General features: G+C 44.7%; 1 protein-coding gene across 1 annotated transcript in view; it reads right to left on the bottom strand.

Moving 5' to 3' along the window:
- Positions 1-16,326, bottom strand: part of SLCO3A1 (solute carrier organic anion transporter family member 3A1) — a 108,276-nt gene that overhangs the window by 80,263 nt on the left and 11,687 nt on the right. The window lies entirely within an intron of this gene.

Raw genomic sequence — 16,326 nt, 5'->3', positions numbered from 1 at the left:
CCTGTATACCTGAAGGAGCATCTCCACCCCCAGCATTCAGCCTGGACACTCCAAGGACCTTCTGGTGGTTTCCTCACTGCGAGAAGTGAGGTTGCAGGGAACCAGGCAGAGGGCCTTCTTGGTACTGATGCCCACCCTGTGGAACTCCCTCCCATCAGATGTCAAGGAGATAAATAACTATACAACTTTAGGAAATATCTGAAGGAAATGCTGAATCGGGAAGCTTTTAATGTCTGATATTTTATTATGTTTTTATATGTGTTGGAAACCACCCATAATTACTATTACTATTATTACTATTATTATTATTATGATCATCATTATTATTAATAATAATAATAATATAACATCAACAACAATAATAATAGTAGCTCCCTCACACTTTCCACACATGCATGTTCCGTTCCCCTGCGATTTCCCCATGAAAATGGCAGAAAAGAACTGTATGTTGTTATAGTGCTTTGAATTTTGTCACTTCTGTGATTTTCCAGCATAAGGGGGCTGCAAACAGGTTTTTATTTCTGGAATCAAATAAAATGGAAATGAGCACAAAAAATGCACAACATTCCATTAGTTTTCTGGAAGTGGCTTTTATGGCATGTGGAAGCTCAAGTACAATGCAGAAACTGACAAGGAAACACAAGGGAAATGGAGTAAACGGCTGCGGGAATGCAGTTTCAGGGTCAGCTTACTTAACACCTGACCCACCATATTCTGTTGCAGAACTTTCTCCTCTTGCTGACAGGGGATAAGCTCTTTCAGCAGCTTTATTAGATTAATAGGCACACAGAAAATTGTTCCTCCTGAAAGGAGCAAATGCAGAAACTGTTCTGGAGAGAAATGTATATTCTGCAGCAAGCCTTTAAAAACATCCACACCAAAGACTTATAACACACACACCCCCCCAAATAGTATAGACCTTAAAAACAAAAAAGGACAGCCTTAGGAGAAAGGCAAAAAATAGTTAGGACTGGAGGCGATCAGAACCTCCTCAAAAAGCAGATGATGTTCTCTGTAGCTGGATTCTAAGAGATTCTGGCAGCCTCTGTCCTCTTAGATATGCCCTCAGTGAACATCAGAATGCTGAGAGGACATTAAAAGATCACTGGGCAGAAGAGAGAATAAGTATTACTGGACTCGTCTGTATTACTTAGTATGGAAAAATTAAAGGGGGCAAAGCAATTTCTTGTATTCCTGAAGCCAGACAAAGCCAATGTAGTGACATACAGATGTTGTCATGTACAATTCCCATCATCCCTGACAATTGGCCACATTAGTTTGGTCCAACAGGAACAGCAGTCCAGAACATCACCTGGGTGCCACCCTGGCTACTCTTGCCTCAAAGTAACTAAAATAAGCACCTCTATATTTCTTTATGAATCGCTTCCCACTAGCCGCCCCAGAGTGATTTACAATCCAATGAAAATAATACACCCCAAATAGCAGATGTTTGTTTATTCAAGTTTATATCCCTCCCTCCCAAAGGAGCCTAGGGTGCCTCTACAACATTTGCATGTATAAAGAGCTAAAGCTTTTACATATATAAAAAAAATTAAAACAATGAGGTGTATATATAAATGACTTCTACATCTTGCTCAGCACTGTCTTCTCTGAACAGCTGTGGGTCTCCAGGTCACATGGAAAGAGAGGACTTTATAAGCACCAGCTCCTTATTTCTTTTAACTGAAGGTGCTGAGGGTATAACCTGAGGCCTTCTGTGTGCCAAGAAGGTGTGCCACCACTGAGCCACGGGCGAGACATAGGAACAGGGGAAACCGTGAGATTCTTGGTCCATCTAGCTCAGTCTTGCAGCATGCAGTCAGTGGACTTGGGGGAATTAGGCTAGTCCCCTAAATGTTCCTGGAGAGCCAGCGTGGTGTAGTGGTTAAGAGTGGTGGACTCGTAATCTGGTGAACCGGGTTTGCTTCCCCACTCCTCCACATGCAGCTGCTGGGTGACCTTGGGCTAGTCACACTTCTCTGAAGCCTCTCAGCCCCACTCACCTCACAGAGTGTTTGTTGTGGGAGAGGAAGGGAAAGGAGAATGTTAGCCGCTTTGAGACTCCTTAGGGTAGTGATAAAGCGGGATATCTAATCCAAACTCTTCTTCTTCTTCTTCTTGGTAAATTAGAGTATTAAAGTGTGTCCAACTCATTCGTATACATTCATGTTTATATCATGATATTTATCACTCTGACGTGATAAATACTCTGTTCGAGAGATGTTCCCTTGGTTCATTTCCTGCGTGCAAATGCATTTTGTACAGCCCTGCTTTGGCTTCCACTTACGACAGATGAGTCATCAGCGGGAGCGGCTGGAGCAGAGGAACAGGAATAGTCTGTTGGACAAAATAACTACACGTGGTGTTTGGTGCTTTGCGTTTAACGTGTCTCCTTTTGTTCTGAAGGCAACACAGCACAGGTTTGTTTGTTTTTTCCCCTGTAGCAACTAAAAGCGTGCAGTTTCAAGCATTCAAGTGAAGTGTGAAGTGACCAGAAAGACCATACCGTGTGTCTATACAGTGGTACCTCAGGTTACATATGCTTCAGGTTACATACACTTCAGCTTACAGACTCCACTAACCCAGAAAGAGTACGTCTGGTTAAGAACTTTGCTTCAGGATGAGAACAGAAATCGTGCTCCAGCAGCGCGGTGGCAGCAGGAGGCTCCATTAGCTAAAGTGGTGCTTCAGGTTAAGAACAGACCTCCAGAACGAATTAAGTCCTTAACCCGAGGTACCACTGTACTTTAGTTAGAAAGTATGGAGAGGGACTCAGTTAAAAAAACATTTCCCTGCTTAGAGAATGCATCTGCGCATGTGCAGTCAGGCTGCAAGACTGTGCCAAGGCCAGCGCAACTTGGTGAAATGTGCCTGCTCCCACAATGTTGTGTTTTGGACCTTCTTTGCGGCACATCTGTTCCCCTATGAAAAATTTCACCGCATGCCACCAGTGTACATCAAGTTCCTGGAGGGTAAGTCACCTTGAAAGAGCCAGGGATTTAATCTGGAACCTCTTGTATGCAAAGCAGGGTAAAGGGTATTAGGACTCCTCAAGGTCCTTAGAAGATTTCAGGGATGTTAGTTGTAAAGCTCTCATAGCATCATATGGAACTACCTTAGACCAAGTCAGAATATTGGTCTGTCTGGTTCAGTATTGTCTACACTGACTGGCAATAGCTCCCCAGGATTTTGCAGGGTTATCTCCTAATTGGAGATGCTATGGATGTAAACTGGGACCTCCTGCATAGAAAGCAGATATTCTCCCAGTGGGCCATGGCCACTTCCCTGACTTCTCACCTCCAGTAGTTTGGCAGCAATTAAAACCTTCCTTCAGATGAACTTGACAAAAAGGGATCTGCCAATTCTGACCTGTTTGTGGTTTCCTTATACAGTCCTAATACACCCCTCACTGGAAAATGATGAGGTTCGGTGTAATGCTTAGCCATTTTTCACTAGTGTAATAGTAGTGTTTCTGCCACTACAGTTTCCATTTAAAACAGCAGGCAGTGCAGAATAAGAAACATGTGAGCAAGAACTCTTGCTGTGCATGGAACGAGGGGAACAAGACGACGTTTGTCTGGCTCACATTTCTAATGTGGGTGCACCTAATTCCTGTAAAAATGCATTGAATGGAAACACAGTTATCTTCCAGAATTTGCACTCATCTGATTTTTGCAACGCTATTCTCCAACACACAGAGAGAGGTAGATAGATAGATAGATAGATAGATAGATAGATGATAGATAGATAGATAGATAGATAGATAGATAGATAGATAGATGATAGATAGATAGAGATAGAGACAGCCTTGAATGTCTTCCTTCTGTGAGACATTTAAGAATACAGAAAAGCCATACTTGAAAGCATCGCTGCAAAATGCCTTCCTAGTACTTTGGCACACCTGGGATTGTCTTACATGACACAACCTACTCCTGAATTTGTCTTTGCTCCATATCTCCTTGGAGGCACTTCTTGGCAAGTAGAGGACACCAGGAATAACACTTCATACACAAAGAGCCTTGCGGTTTCTTCTGCGAGTGAGTGAAGGAGGGATAGCTTGCAAGTCAGGCAAGGGGAGGGATGAAGGTACAAGGAGCATCCACTGTGAGGGTTCATCCACATGTCTGCTTGTTCCGTGCCTAGAAAGCAAGGGGCTGAGCAGTTTCCCACTTGTCCCACACTTTGCAGGCAGGAGTTCAAGCGGTTTTGCCCTTACCCCTCTGCTTTCCCCCGGGAAACCTGCTCTTTGGGGCTAAATTGGAACAGATCGCAATCCATGGAAAACCTGATGGCCATTCGTCCTGATTCAGCACCAAATCACAGGTTTTCTTTGGGGGAAAGCAGAGGGGTAAATAGAAGTGTGAAAAAGCCCTGAGGTTCAATGGCCCTCAGATCCATGCACAACAGGCCAAGTTTTTGCTGGCAGCATTTCTAGAGATGCAAGCAAGGACAGATGTGCAGCAATACAGTTCAGAAAGCAGTGCAAAGGGGTTGAGAATAATTAGAAAAACAAACATTTCCCAGGGGTCTAACGTCAGAAATACTGTTTGTTTTGTAATGCAACTCCTTACAGAAAAGGAAAAGAAGGCACCTCTGAATCCAAACATCATCACAACTATTTTTGAAAAAACATACAGCAGGGAACTATTTTCATTTATCGTTTTGCAAAGCGATTATGTATTTAGGAGATCTGCTTCAGGATCCTACCCCCCCAAAATTTGTTCTCATTTTAACAAGCTTTGAGCACTGATTCTGTGAGAAGACCCCATCTCCCCTCCACCGCCACCCTCCCCAGTCCAGTTAAAGGAAACTGTGATATATTCCCTGCTACTGTCACAAACACTGACTTCCGATGTCAAAAGATAACTGTGCTCATCATCATCCCCACAGAAACAGCCTGATGGGTGAAAAGCTGCTGACCTCAACATCCACCCAAAATATCCGCCTGTCACACAAAAATGGGATTTACCAAGTAAGAGACAGGAAAAGTGGGAAGCCATGAAAGACTCAGACTCCAGACTCTTAGTTGACAGATTTGCAGAGAGCCAGTGTGGTACAGTGGTTAGAGTGTTGGACTAGGACCTGGGAGAGAGGGGTTCAAATCCTCACTTGCCCACAAAGCTCATTAAATGAGCTTAGGCCAGTTATTGCCTTCTTAACTTAACTTACCTCACAGGATTGTTGTGGGGATTAAATGAGGAGGGTTTGCCACATGGTTGGCAAAGGCTGATCGAGGGCGTCTCACAAAGGTCCAATCAATTTGTTGGATGGGGACACAGGACACGGCCTTTTCAGTGGTGGCACCGCAACTATGAAATGACTTGCTCCTGGAAGCATGCCTGGCACAGATAAGGCTGATATTTCGGTGGCATTTAAAACCTGGGTGATTAGTAATTTATTATTAATTAATGAGAGATTTATCATTAGATTTATGACCCACCCTTCCCCAGGAGTGGGTCGCAGCAATATGAAATACAGCATTTGAAACAGTTTAAACCAAAATACAAAACAGAGCAGGTTCTAAAATCTCTTTCTTTCTCGAATGTCCAGGGCCAGGGTAAAGAGGTATGTCTTCAGCATAAGGCAAAAGCTGTATCATCATCATTATTATTAATTAAATTTGTGTACTGCCCTTCATCTGAAGATCACAGGGTGGTTCACAACGTAAAAATACAAAATGAAAACACAAATTACATAATAAAGTAAAAGCAAAACAACACCCCCCCCCCCGACACATTTAAAAGGCCATAGAATGTTAATCAGCCAAATGCCTGGTTGAAGAGAAATGTTTTTGCCTGACACCTAAATATATGTGATAAAGGTGTCAGGTGAGCCTCTCTGGGGAAACCATTCCACAAATGGGGAGCCACCACTAAAAAGGCCTGTTCCCATGTGGCCACCCTGCAGACCTCTCGTGGGGGAGGCACCCAAAGAAGGACCTCAGATGATGGTCACAGAGTATGGGTCAGTTCATATAGGGAGATATATCCTTGAGGTATATGCTGAAGGTACCAAGCCCACTCCTGTTGGGAAGGAATCCCACAACTTAGGCCTGCCACAGAGAACGCCTTCTTCTGGGCCGTCACTACCTCTGAACTTCTGAGAGGCCCCTCTGCCAATCTGAGCACCCGAGAAGTTCTGCAGGGAACTTCGCCTGCAGTGGCTGCAATTCCTGTGCTGGAGTTTGCTCTTCTGTTTTCAGTTTATATCAGGCGTGCCCCTTGTTTTGTCTAGATTACTGTCTCAATTGTCATTTTAAATTGTTTTAAAATGATGGTGTAACCCAGCCTGGGGATCCATTAATGAAGGGCAGGTTAACAATGCCCTTAATAAAAACAAATATAAACAATGCGGGCAAGGAAGGAGGCGCTCAGCTGCAACGAGGAAGCAACGTGGAAAGGAGGCTGCTGCTGCTGCCCCAGGATGCCTGATTAGTCTCCTCTGTTCCGAATAATTTGTAAAATAAATCCCCCGGCAAATTAAGGTTCCATTTTGGAGCTAACAAACAACACCAATTTGCATCCGGAGTGCTTCTGACACATTTTAATTGCCAGATGTAACAAAAGTTCATTCTCACTTGCTCCATATTTCCTGAAGATGAGCCTTTGCTCCCTAGAGTGCTGGGATTTAAAACTCCTGGGAACCAAATTTTGTACTTACAAGCATTATATAAGTTCTCTCTCTCTCTCTCTCTCTCTCTCTCTCTCTCTCTCTCTCTCTCTGACACACACACTTACCTGCCAAGCTGTTAAAAACACCACAAGTAATCTCTCTCCCACACATCTCACAGGCACACAGAGATGTAGGTGGTAAGAACAAAAGCTGCATCTTATTGAGAAGCAGATGAATTGGAATTCATTAACCCACCTGACATAGTTTTTAAAAGCCTAAGGAAGGAACATAGATGGTTTTAATAGACCAACCAATGTAAGAAGGGCACTCTGGGGCAAGGCACAAGGCCCATCTTATCCAGCCTCCGGTTCTCTCACTGGCCAACCAGCCACCCCAATGGGAAGCCAAAAAACAGGACCCACGCAAAACAGCCTGCTCCCTTCCTGCGGTTTCCAGCAACTGGTATTCAGATGTATAATGCCTCCAAATGTGGAGGCACAATACAACCCTCATGCCTAGCAGCCATCAATAGCCCTCAACTCTGTGAATATGGCTAATCCTCTTTTAAAGCCATCTAGGTTGGCGGTCATGGGATGCGGGTGGCGCTGTGGGTTAAAGCACAGAGCCTAGGACTTGCTGATCAGAAGGTCGGTGGTTCGAATCCCCGTGACGGGGTGAGCTCCCGTTGCTCGGTCCCTGCTCCTGCCCACCTAGCAGTTTGAAAGCACGTCAGAGTGCAAATAGATAAATAGGTACTGCTCCAGCGTGAAGGTAAATGGTGTTTCCGTGCGCTGCTCTGGTTCGCCAGAAGTGGCTTAGTCATGCTGGCCACATGACCTGGAAGCTGTATGCCGGCTCCCTCGGCCAATAAAGTGAGATGAGTGCCGCAACCCCAGAGTCAGTCACAACTGGACCTAATGGTCAGGGGTCCCTTTACCTTTACAGGTTGGCGGTCATCACTGACTCCTGCAGAAGCGAGTTCCATAGTTTAACTATGCACAGAATGAAGGCAGGCTTTCCTTTATCCAACATTCAGCAACACCAGATGTCCTCAAGTTCTAATATTCGAACTAGAAATACTTTAACTCCACTGGATCTTTTGAATTCGGTGCAGGATCTAAGATGAAACTAGTCTAATACAGGACAGAGAGGCATACACTTCTTGCAATCTTAAAAAAAATTAAAATGCAGCCACTTGATGGATTCTTGCCAGATCTGCCTAGGATTCTTTACACATGTTTAGTTCTTTCTGGAGAGCCAGGAGGATCACCTACATCAAATCCCAAGCCAAGCAAGCAAACCCAGTATCTGCCAACAGAGAATAACACCCCGAGCATATGATATAGTCGGCTTTGGTCCACAAAAGCTTTTACCACAGTAAATCTGTTACCACAAGGGATTGTGTGTTTGCTGTAACTGACTAGCACAGCTTCCCCATCAGCATTTCTCCTCAGTGTTTTAAGATGTTGCAGCTTGTATTGAGAGGAGAAAGCCTGAATGTCAGAGATGGAAATGCAGTACAATCGGATCTTACACACATTCAATTTGTGAGATTTAAACCTTATGCAGCTAAAGGCTGGCAAGCTGAAATCTCACAAATTAAATGTATGGAAGGCAGAAAGTGTAAAAGTGCTTTTTCTTTCTTTCTTTCTTTCTTTCTTTCTTTCTTTCTTTCTTTCTGGGTTTTCTTAGTACAGAACAGAGCCTTGATCTGCCCAACTGACACCTGACATGGATCCCGTGCGATGGGCACACAGTGTGTGAACCAAGCCTGAGAGAAACAGGCATGACAACACACACACACACACACACACACACACACAAAATATGGGAGGGGGTGAAGCTGGATATAATCGACAAATAGATGCAATTTCATCAGGCTGCAGCTGGAGAGAAGGCAAGCAAGGCTGTTTCATTGGCTTTGCTGCCTTTGGCTTTCCTTCAGCTGTCACCTAGCTGCAACCATTCCATCAGGATGCAAGAGAGAAAGAGAGAGAGAGAAGGGAAGCAGTGCTGTGCCATCAGGATCTTACCTTTCTGCTCCTTCAACTGTCTCTGAGGATTTCATCAGGCTACCTAAGCCTTTTCCATCCCAGCTAGCTGTTATAAGAACACTAACTTGAACTGAGGAATGAGCTTGCTCTTCTCTTCCTCCCTTCTTCCTTTTATGCTGTGTCTTCTAGATTGCAAATCTGAGGATAGAGATGGCCTTGTTTTTCAGCCCAAACTGGCCCAGCTCCCCCTCACTTTCCCAGTTAGTATGCTTTTCCTTGACACCACAGCTCTTCTCTTTCCCAGTCTCCTTCCCACCACGTGGTCTCTTTACCATAAGTGGCCCCAGGTCCAGTCCTCAGCATCTCTAGGTAGGGCTAAGAAAGAATCCCTGTCTTAAACTCTGGACAGCTGCTGACAGTCAGTGGGAGCAATACTGAGTGAAGTGTGGCAAGGGTCTAATTCATGCAATTTCCTATGTTCACCCAGCCAGCCACATTCAGAGCCAGGACTGGTGAGCAATAATCAACTTCTCCAAAGGCCTTGGTTTAAACAGCCAGCCCAAAGCAGGCATGGAACTGCTTTCTTCAGCAACACATCCCCCAGATGGACAGTCTTTTATCTGAAGCACCCCCTGACTCTGGCAGATGTTGGGTCCTTGCAACTAGGTCAGCCTGAACTGGAGCTCTCTGGCACTCTCGAAGGCTAAAGACCGAGGAGAGAAAATTAAATCAGGCTCTTTGCTCTGCAAAAAAAATGAAAAAAGCAACCCTGGAAGCTGTCAGACCTGAAAGCTTTGCTTCTTGCTGCAAAAAAGAATAATTCTGTTTCAAGATAAGCCACAATATCAGCTTCAGGGTGGGAAATATTATTATTACTATTATTATTATTATTATTATTATTAAGCACAAACATTCTCTGTTAGACAGAAGGAAAAAGGTATGCAACAAGAAGGATGGGGGCTTTATAAGATTGAAATGTGGGGTAGGGGGCAAGCAGAGAAGAGAAATCCAATTGCAGGGCATAGTTTCATCTCCTTTTCAAAACCAAGCTTTTTGGCTTGTTCTGCTCCACCAAACCTCTCACAACACCAACATCATTGAGGATTTGGCTATTTGCAAATTGACCAGTTTAAAATAATAATAATTAAATTGAAGGATAAATTGATTACTGGTTAAAAGGGGACTAACCAACTGAAATGCCACTAACCGTCTGACAGGCCTCATAATAAGAACACTTAGCACCTGCAGTTGAAGCGCTCAACATGTGCCCAAGAAATCCTACAGCAGCCTTGGAAGGTAGACCAGTTTTCTCATCCCGTAGTTGCAGGGAGAAGGTTGAGGATGGAAGTCCATGCACCTAGATATGGATTTGCTGTTTTCTATATATGCTTTCCTAACATCAGTTAGAAGGTGTCCAGAGAGACCAGAAAGCAGCCTATGTCCCCACAGCTCGTGACCTTTATTTTAATATTAAAAAGACACCAGATGTGCCTAGAAGCAATAACACTTGTCCCTCTCCTTTTTCTAATGCCTTTTTGCAGGTCCTAGCACCATCTCAAGTGAGAGGAAATTCAGGACGGGGCCTTTTCTGCTTTGGCACCCCCACCTCTGTAACTCGCCCCAGAGAAGTTCAACTGGTGCTGTCCCCATTGCCTTTTCAGCACAGGGTGAAGGAGGATTCTGATGAGTCACCCAGACTTTTTAAGACATTCAGCTCAACTATTCTTCCTGTATTCATCTCATTTCTTTATGTAACTTATAATTTCCATAATGCTGCTTAAGGCCCTACTTTCAAAGCAGTACACAAAAGGAAAACAGCCTAAATCATATTGATCCTGTATGGTTTCCATATATTTTAAAAACAGCGCTGGGTTTGGCTGTGTAATCCAGGGGTCAGCAAACTCTTTCAGCAGGGGGCTGGTCCACTGTCCCTTAGACCTTGTGGGGGGCCGGACTATATTTTGGAAAAAAAATATGAACGAACTCCTATGCCCCACAAATAACCCAGAGATGCATTTTAAATAAAAGCACACATTCTACTCATGTAAAAACATGCTGATTCCTGGACAGTCCACGTGCCGGATTTAGAAGGCGATTGGGCCAGATCTGGCCCCCGGGCCTTAGTTTGCCTACCCATGGTATAACCTAAGAAGCAATATAGAATAGAATAGAAATTTTATATTCTATTATATATAATTGCCTAAAAGAAATAATAAATTACATAAATATATAAATGCCAGAAGAGTTACAAACCCACCAAGTATCTCGCCTACCTGCCCTCAATATACTGATTTACAGTGCAATGCCTACTCAGAAGTAAACCCAATAGAATTCTGTGGGGGTTGCTTCTAGGTAAGAAGGGTTAGCAGTGCAGTCTTAGTCAGCCGAAGCCTAAATGAACCAAGCTTTATCGGGCCTCCTGGCCTGATCACCTGGAGGGCCTTCTTCCTCGCCAGAGGTGACCAGGGAAAGCCAGTACAGTGCTACCTCGGGTTAAGTACTTAATTCGTTCCGGAGGTCTGTTCTTAACCTGAAGCACCACTTTAGCTAATAGGGCCTCCTGCTGCTGCTGCGCCACCGGAGCACGATTTCTGTTCTTATCCTGAAGCAAAGTTCTTAACCCGAGGTACTATTTCTGGGTTAGCGGAGTCTGTAACCTGAAGCGTATGTAACCTGAGGTACCGCTATATTGACAAGTCTGCTGGGAAGCTGACCACCATGAAGGGAATTGAACTTGGACTAAACCCGACAGGGTGAAACTCCCAAGCTGAGTGGGGCCTTTGCCGGTGCCATTTCAGTCCACCCTAATTTCTATTTTCGAAGTGCTTATGGGATAATTAGACAGGATCCAAACAAGAACATAAACAGAGCATTACGAGAACGTGAAAATAGCAGGGTGCATTCAGCCGCCTCTGAGCAAGCAGCGTGGGTTTGCATTTGCATAAAAGCTATGCAAAGTGGAAGATGTGGACACAGGCAGGTGCAGGCGGCACAGCCAAAGCCCTTCATACGTGTCAAATGGCAGCTGAGAGCCCTTGTGAGGCTGCAGAAGCACCCCCTTTGCTGTGCCATCTTGGCGAATGTTCTGGAAAACATTACCAGGGATATTTTATTTTGGAGGGTGTGGGGGGGGGAGGGGGGAAGCACAGGGAAGTGGACACATGCTCTGAATAAATTAAATAAAGGCTGTTTATATATTACCAGCACTGTGGCAGGTGCCACAAATTGCCAATAAAAATTTATATATAAATAAAGGACCTACCTACGTGATGCCAACACAAAATCCTACACAAACACTATGCAATAGAAGGAAAGAACATTGCCCCCCTCGTCTCTCTGCCTCCCTCCCCTCTCTTACCCCCCCCCCAACTGCATGATGTCTATGACAATAGTTACTCACACCGAACATAAGCGAGCTGCGAAAACTACTCTATGAATAGAAAAAGGAGAGGCTATATGTGCTTTTACTTGTTTAATTGTTTGTTTTGTGACACAAGAAAATATCTAATAAAAAATAATTAAGAGAGAGAAATGAGAGAAAAGATGAAAAAGAGAATACACACACACACATACACACACAAATCTGATAGTTTCATTGTTTTCTTTTTGTAAACCACTTTGAGAGTGTGTGGTTTTTTTAAAAAAAACATAATAATCAAGCAGTATATACATATCATGAAACAAATAAATAATCTAGAAAGAAATTTAACCTGCATACAGCACACATTAGTTATTACGGGAATTAGTAATACCGTAATACGAATTGCTAACGAATATTGATATAAATTCCTTCCTCTGACATGCTTTCCCACTCAATGTCGCTCAGCCTCCTGGCTCTCAGCCACAATTCCCCCCTGGCTCTCTCCCTGGGGCCAAACAATCTCACAGATCACCCCTAAAATCTCATGACTAGAAGAGTTTCTGAAACAAATTGACATCCCCTTAGTCTCTCCCGCTAGGCTTGTGCCCAGGAGTGTGTGTGTGGAGCTTTCTCAGGCTTCTTGCTGCTGTGTCCCTTTCAGACCTCAATCAGCTGTGCTGCACCCATCCAGTTCCAGGCTACAGGTGGTTTTGGTGAGTATCTCAGGGGGTCCCAAGGATGGCAAATAGACTGGTGAGAAGAGGAATGTCCCTTCTCTCCCAGCCGGACACCTCTCCTCTTCCAAAGCTTGCAAGGCAAGGCAGAATTATTCTACACACAACTGTTTCCAAACGGCCCATTTTCCCACATGCTTGCATTTTTATTTATATTTTGAGCCAGCTCTGATGATTTAATCGTCTGTCTTGCTTCTGCTTTGCTTTTTTTGCTTTTTAATTGCTTTAATTGTTGTTCTACTGGGGTTTTGTTTTTTTTTTTTTTGTTTTTTGGAGGGGGGCGTTGGAGCTGTTATCCACGCTGAGCACTATTGTGTTTTCTGGAAAGGCTGGCTATAAGTTATCCTAATGAATAAATTAATAGTTATATCTGCTAAGGAAACGTGCTGCGAATGCCAAAGCAGTCAGGTTTGGTCCCTGGTATCTCCAGGCAAGCGGGAAAAGGCTCCACTTGGAATATTCAGAGAGCAGCTGCCAGCCAGTGTAGACAACTCTGGAAGAAAAGGACAACCTGACGGATCAAGGAGTTGAGCCACCCAGCTATGAAGAAAGGCGGCAGCGTTTGGGACTCTGGTTTAGAGAAAAGGCAAGTAAGAGGGGACATGATCAAAGTTTATTAAACTATGCATGCAGACTCTCCAAGTGTCCCTGTTTTCCAGGGACAGTCCCGGCTTTACAGGAGCTGTCTTGGTTTCTGATTTGATCCCAGAATCAGTGGCGTAGGAAGGGGGGTGCTGTGGGTGCAGGCCGCCCCCGGTGTCATCACTGAGGGGAGTGACTAAATGGCAAAGATGTGTGCTTTTGAAAAAATAACTCCCGTACCCACCGAACGCCCCTTTCTACACCACTGCAGGAGCACCCTCCCCTCGTGCGATTTTCAGGAACCAGAAGCATTGCTGCCTCCAACTTTGCAGGCAGAGCACAGCCTTTACGGCTAGTAGTAGTAGTAGTAATAATAATAATAATAATAATTTATTTGTACCCCGCCCATCTGGCTGGGTTTCCTAGCCACCCTGGGCGGCTTCCAACAAAGATTAAAAATACATTAAAATGTCACACATTAAAAACTTCCCTGAACAGGCCTGCCTTCAGATGTCTTCTAAATGTCAGGTAGTTGTTTATCTCCTTGTCATCTGATGGTAGGGCGTTCCACAAGGCGGGTGCCACTACCGAGAAGGCCCTCTGCCTGGTTCCCTGTAACCTTACTTCTTGCAGTGAGGGAACTGCCAGAAGGCCCTCAGCGCTGGCCCTCAGTGTCCAGGCTGAATGATGGGGGTGGAGATGCTCCTTCAGGTATACTGGGCCAAGGCCGTTTAGGGCTTTAAAGGTCAACACCAACACTTTGAATTGCCCTTGGGAACGTAGCCTTTGACAGCCCTCTCTGCCATGAATCTGCCTAATCCACTGCAGGGCCTGCAGCATGCCTAAGCGTCTCTCCTGAAGGGGAGGTAGCAGGCGGACTGCCTGCAAGCTCTGCACTGCTTTTTCGAGCAGCTTGCGGCTTGTGTCTGCCCACCGCCTCAGCCGCCCTACAGCTGAGGGGGAGGCTGCAGAGAGGCTCCATGCAATGCGCCCTGCCTTGGCTTGCCCCGCCCCCATGGGTGGCTCGCTCTGCCCCTGGCTGCAGTGCACGCGTGCAGCCCCAGGCACCCAAGCGGCTAGCTACACCGCTGCCCAGAATGTCCTGCCTTTGCTTAGGATGTCCTTATTTTCATCAGAGAAATGCTGAAGGGTATGATGTGGGAGAAATTGGGTATAGAAAAAGGTTTTTCTCCCTCTCTCAGAAGACTAGAACTCGTGGATATCCAGCTGAATGTTGAGATATCCAGGACAGACAAAAGAAAGGACCTCTTCATGCAACAGTTGCATGGAACTCACTCTAATGGGACTTAGTGATGGCCACCAGATTGAATGGCTTTCATAGAGGATTGGGCAAAATCACAGAGAAGGCTTCCAATGGAAGTCACTCGCAGTCAGAGGAGACACTACTGAACCAGACAGGCAAATCAATAGACCTAAAATAAGACAGCTTTCTATGTATCCCCTCCCATGAAATCCTTTGCACATTGCATAGGATACTGGGGTACATTCTTAGTTGCACAAAAGGACATTTTGCACATAGGGCAGACCTACTGCAAGGTATGGTGGCTGGTGCCTTTCTGAAAAACCAGCCCACTCCTAGGATCCTGATGAGCTACAAAAGCAATGTCAAGGTTCCCCAGACTATAATTTTAGAACCACTGACGCAATCCAGCGCTGACACTTTCTCCAGCAAGCAGTCAGAATGCCTGCAACTATTCCATAACATCCCAGCAACTCATTCAGTGGCTCGGGCAGAAGGCTCCAGCAACAGATGATCAGCCACAGGACATCCATTTAAAAAATATTTAAGCTAAATCTGCAGAAATGAAAAATGGGGAAGGGCGTAACCGTTGGCTTCCTGGCAACCTAAAAATGTTTCTGTGGGTTATGTGATAAATTGCAACTGACCCGTTTCAAGGAGGGTTGAAACTGGATTGTAAAACATTTCTAAAAGTGATTTATAAACGGCAAACAATTTTAAAAAAATGCTACTTAAGCAGCACAAAACTGAAGCTGGCCTTTGGGATAAAAGAGAAACGTACGGCTTTAAACATCTTAGTGCTTTTCTTCTGTAACAGCATTGTGGGTAGCATAAACATGAGCTTGAAAGAAATCCCACAAAGGAGTCAGCAAAGTTGGTCTCACTGATAAATTCCTTAGGTATACTTGCTGGTTGTCCCGAGCCCCACCTAGGGCTTGTTTTGGCTGGCTCAGTATAATCCTAATAATAGGTTTTGCAGAAGGGAAGAGGGTGGTGTCAAGTAGCAGCAGTGGCATGATAAAGTCTGGCTAGCTCTTAAAGCACTCTGCATTTGCATCACCCGACCAGCCTGTTACGACGTGCAACTGGCTGCTCACCATGGACTGAATGCTCTCATATGTTCCAACACAGCATAAAGAAAGGACATCCCTTTGGCAAGCTGCATTTAGCGTGGCGGCACTTGCCCTTTGGAACTCCCTCCCACTGCATATCAGACAGATGCCTTCTTTGCAGGCTTTCTGGTACCTGCTAAACATATTCCCCTTTCAACAAGCCTTCTAAAATATTTATCCCTGTTGATGTGTGTCCTGGTTCTGACCTGACTTTATGTATGTGTTGTTGTTTGAAGTGTTTCAACATTTATAGCTGTTGTTTTTCTAATTCTACACACACACACATACACACATGCATGCATACGTGTCATTATATTGTAAATCAGTTTGATACGCATCATGAGAAGTGATTCATAATTGAATTTACCCTCCAACATTTCTCCGATGAAAATAGGGACATCCTATTCAACAACAATGACAACAACAATGATTTTATTATTTATACCCAACCCATCTGACTGGGTTGCCCCAGCCACTCTGGGCAGCATATAAAACATTTTTAAAAAACCTTCCCTGTACAGTAGTACCTCGGGTTACATACGCTTCAGGTTACATACGCTTCAGGTTACAGACTCCGCTAACCCAGAAATATTACCTCGGGTCAAGAACTTTGTTTCAGGATGAGAACAGAAATTGCGCGGCGGCAGCGGGAGGCCCCATTAGCTAAAGT

The sequence above is a fragment of the Podarcis pityusensis genome (genome assembly GCF_964106645.2).
Source record: "Podarcis pityusensis genome assembly, chromosome: 14".
NCBI lineage: Eukaryota > Metazoa > Chordata > Lepidosauria > Squamata > Lacertidae > Podarcis > Podarcis pityusensis.
This window is presented reverse-complemented; position numbering and strand designations above follow the sequence as displayed.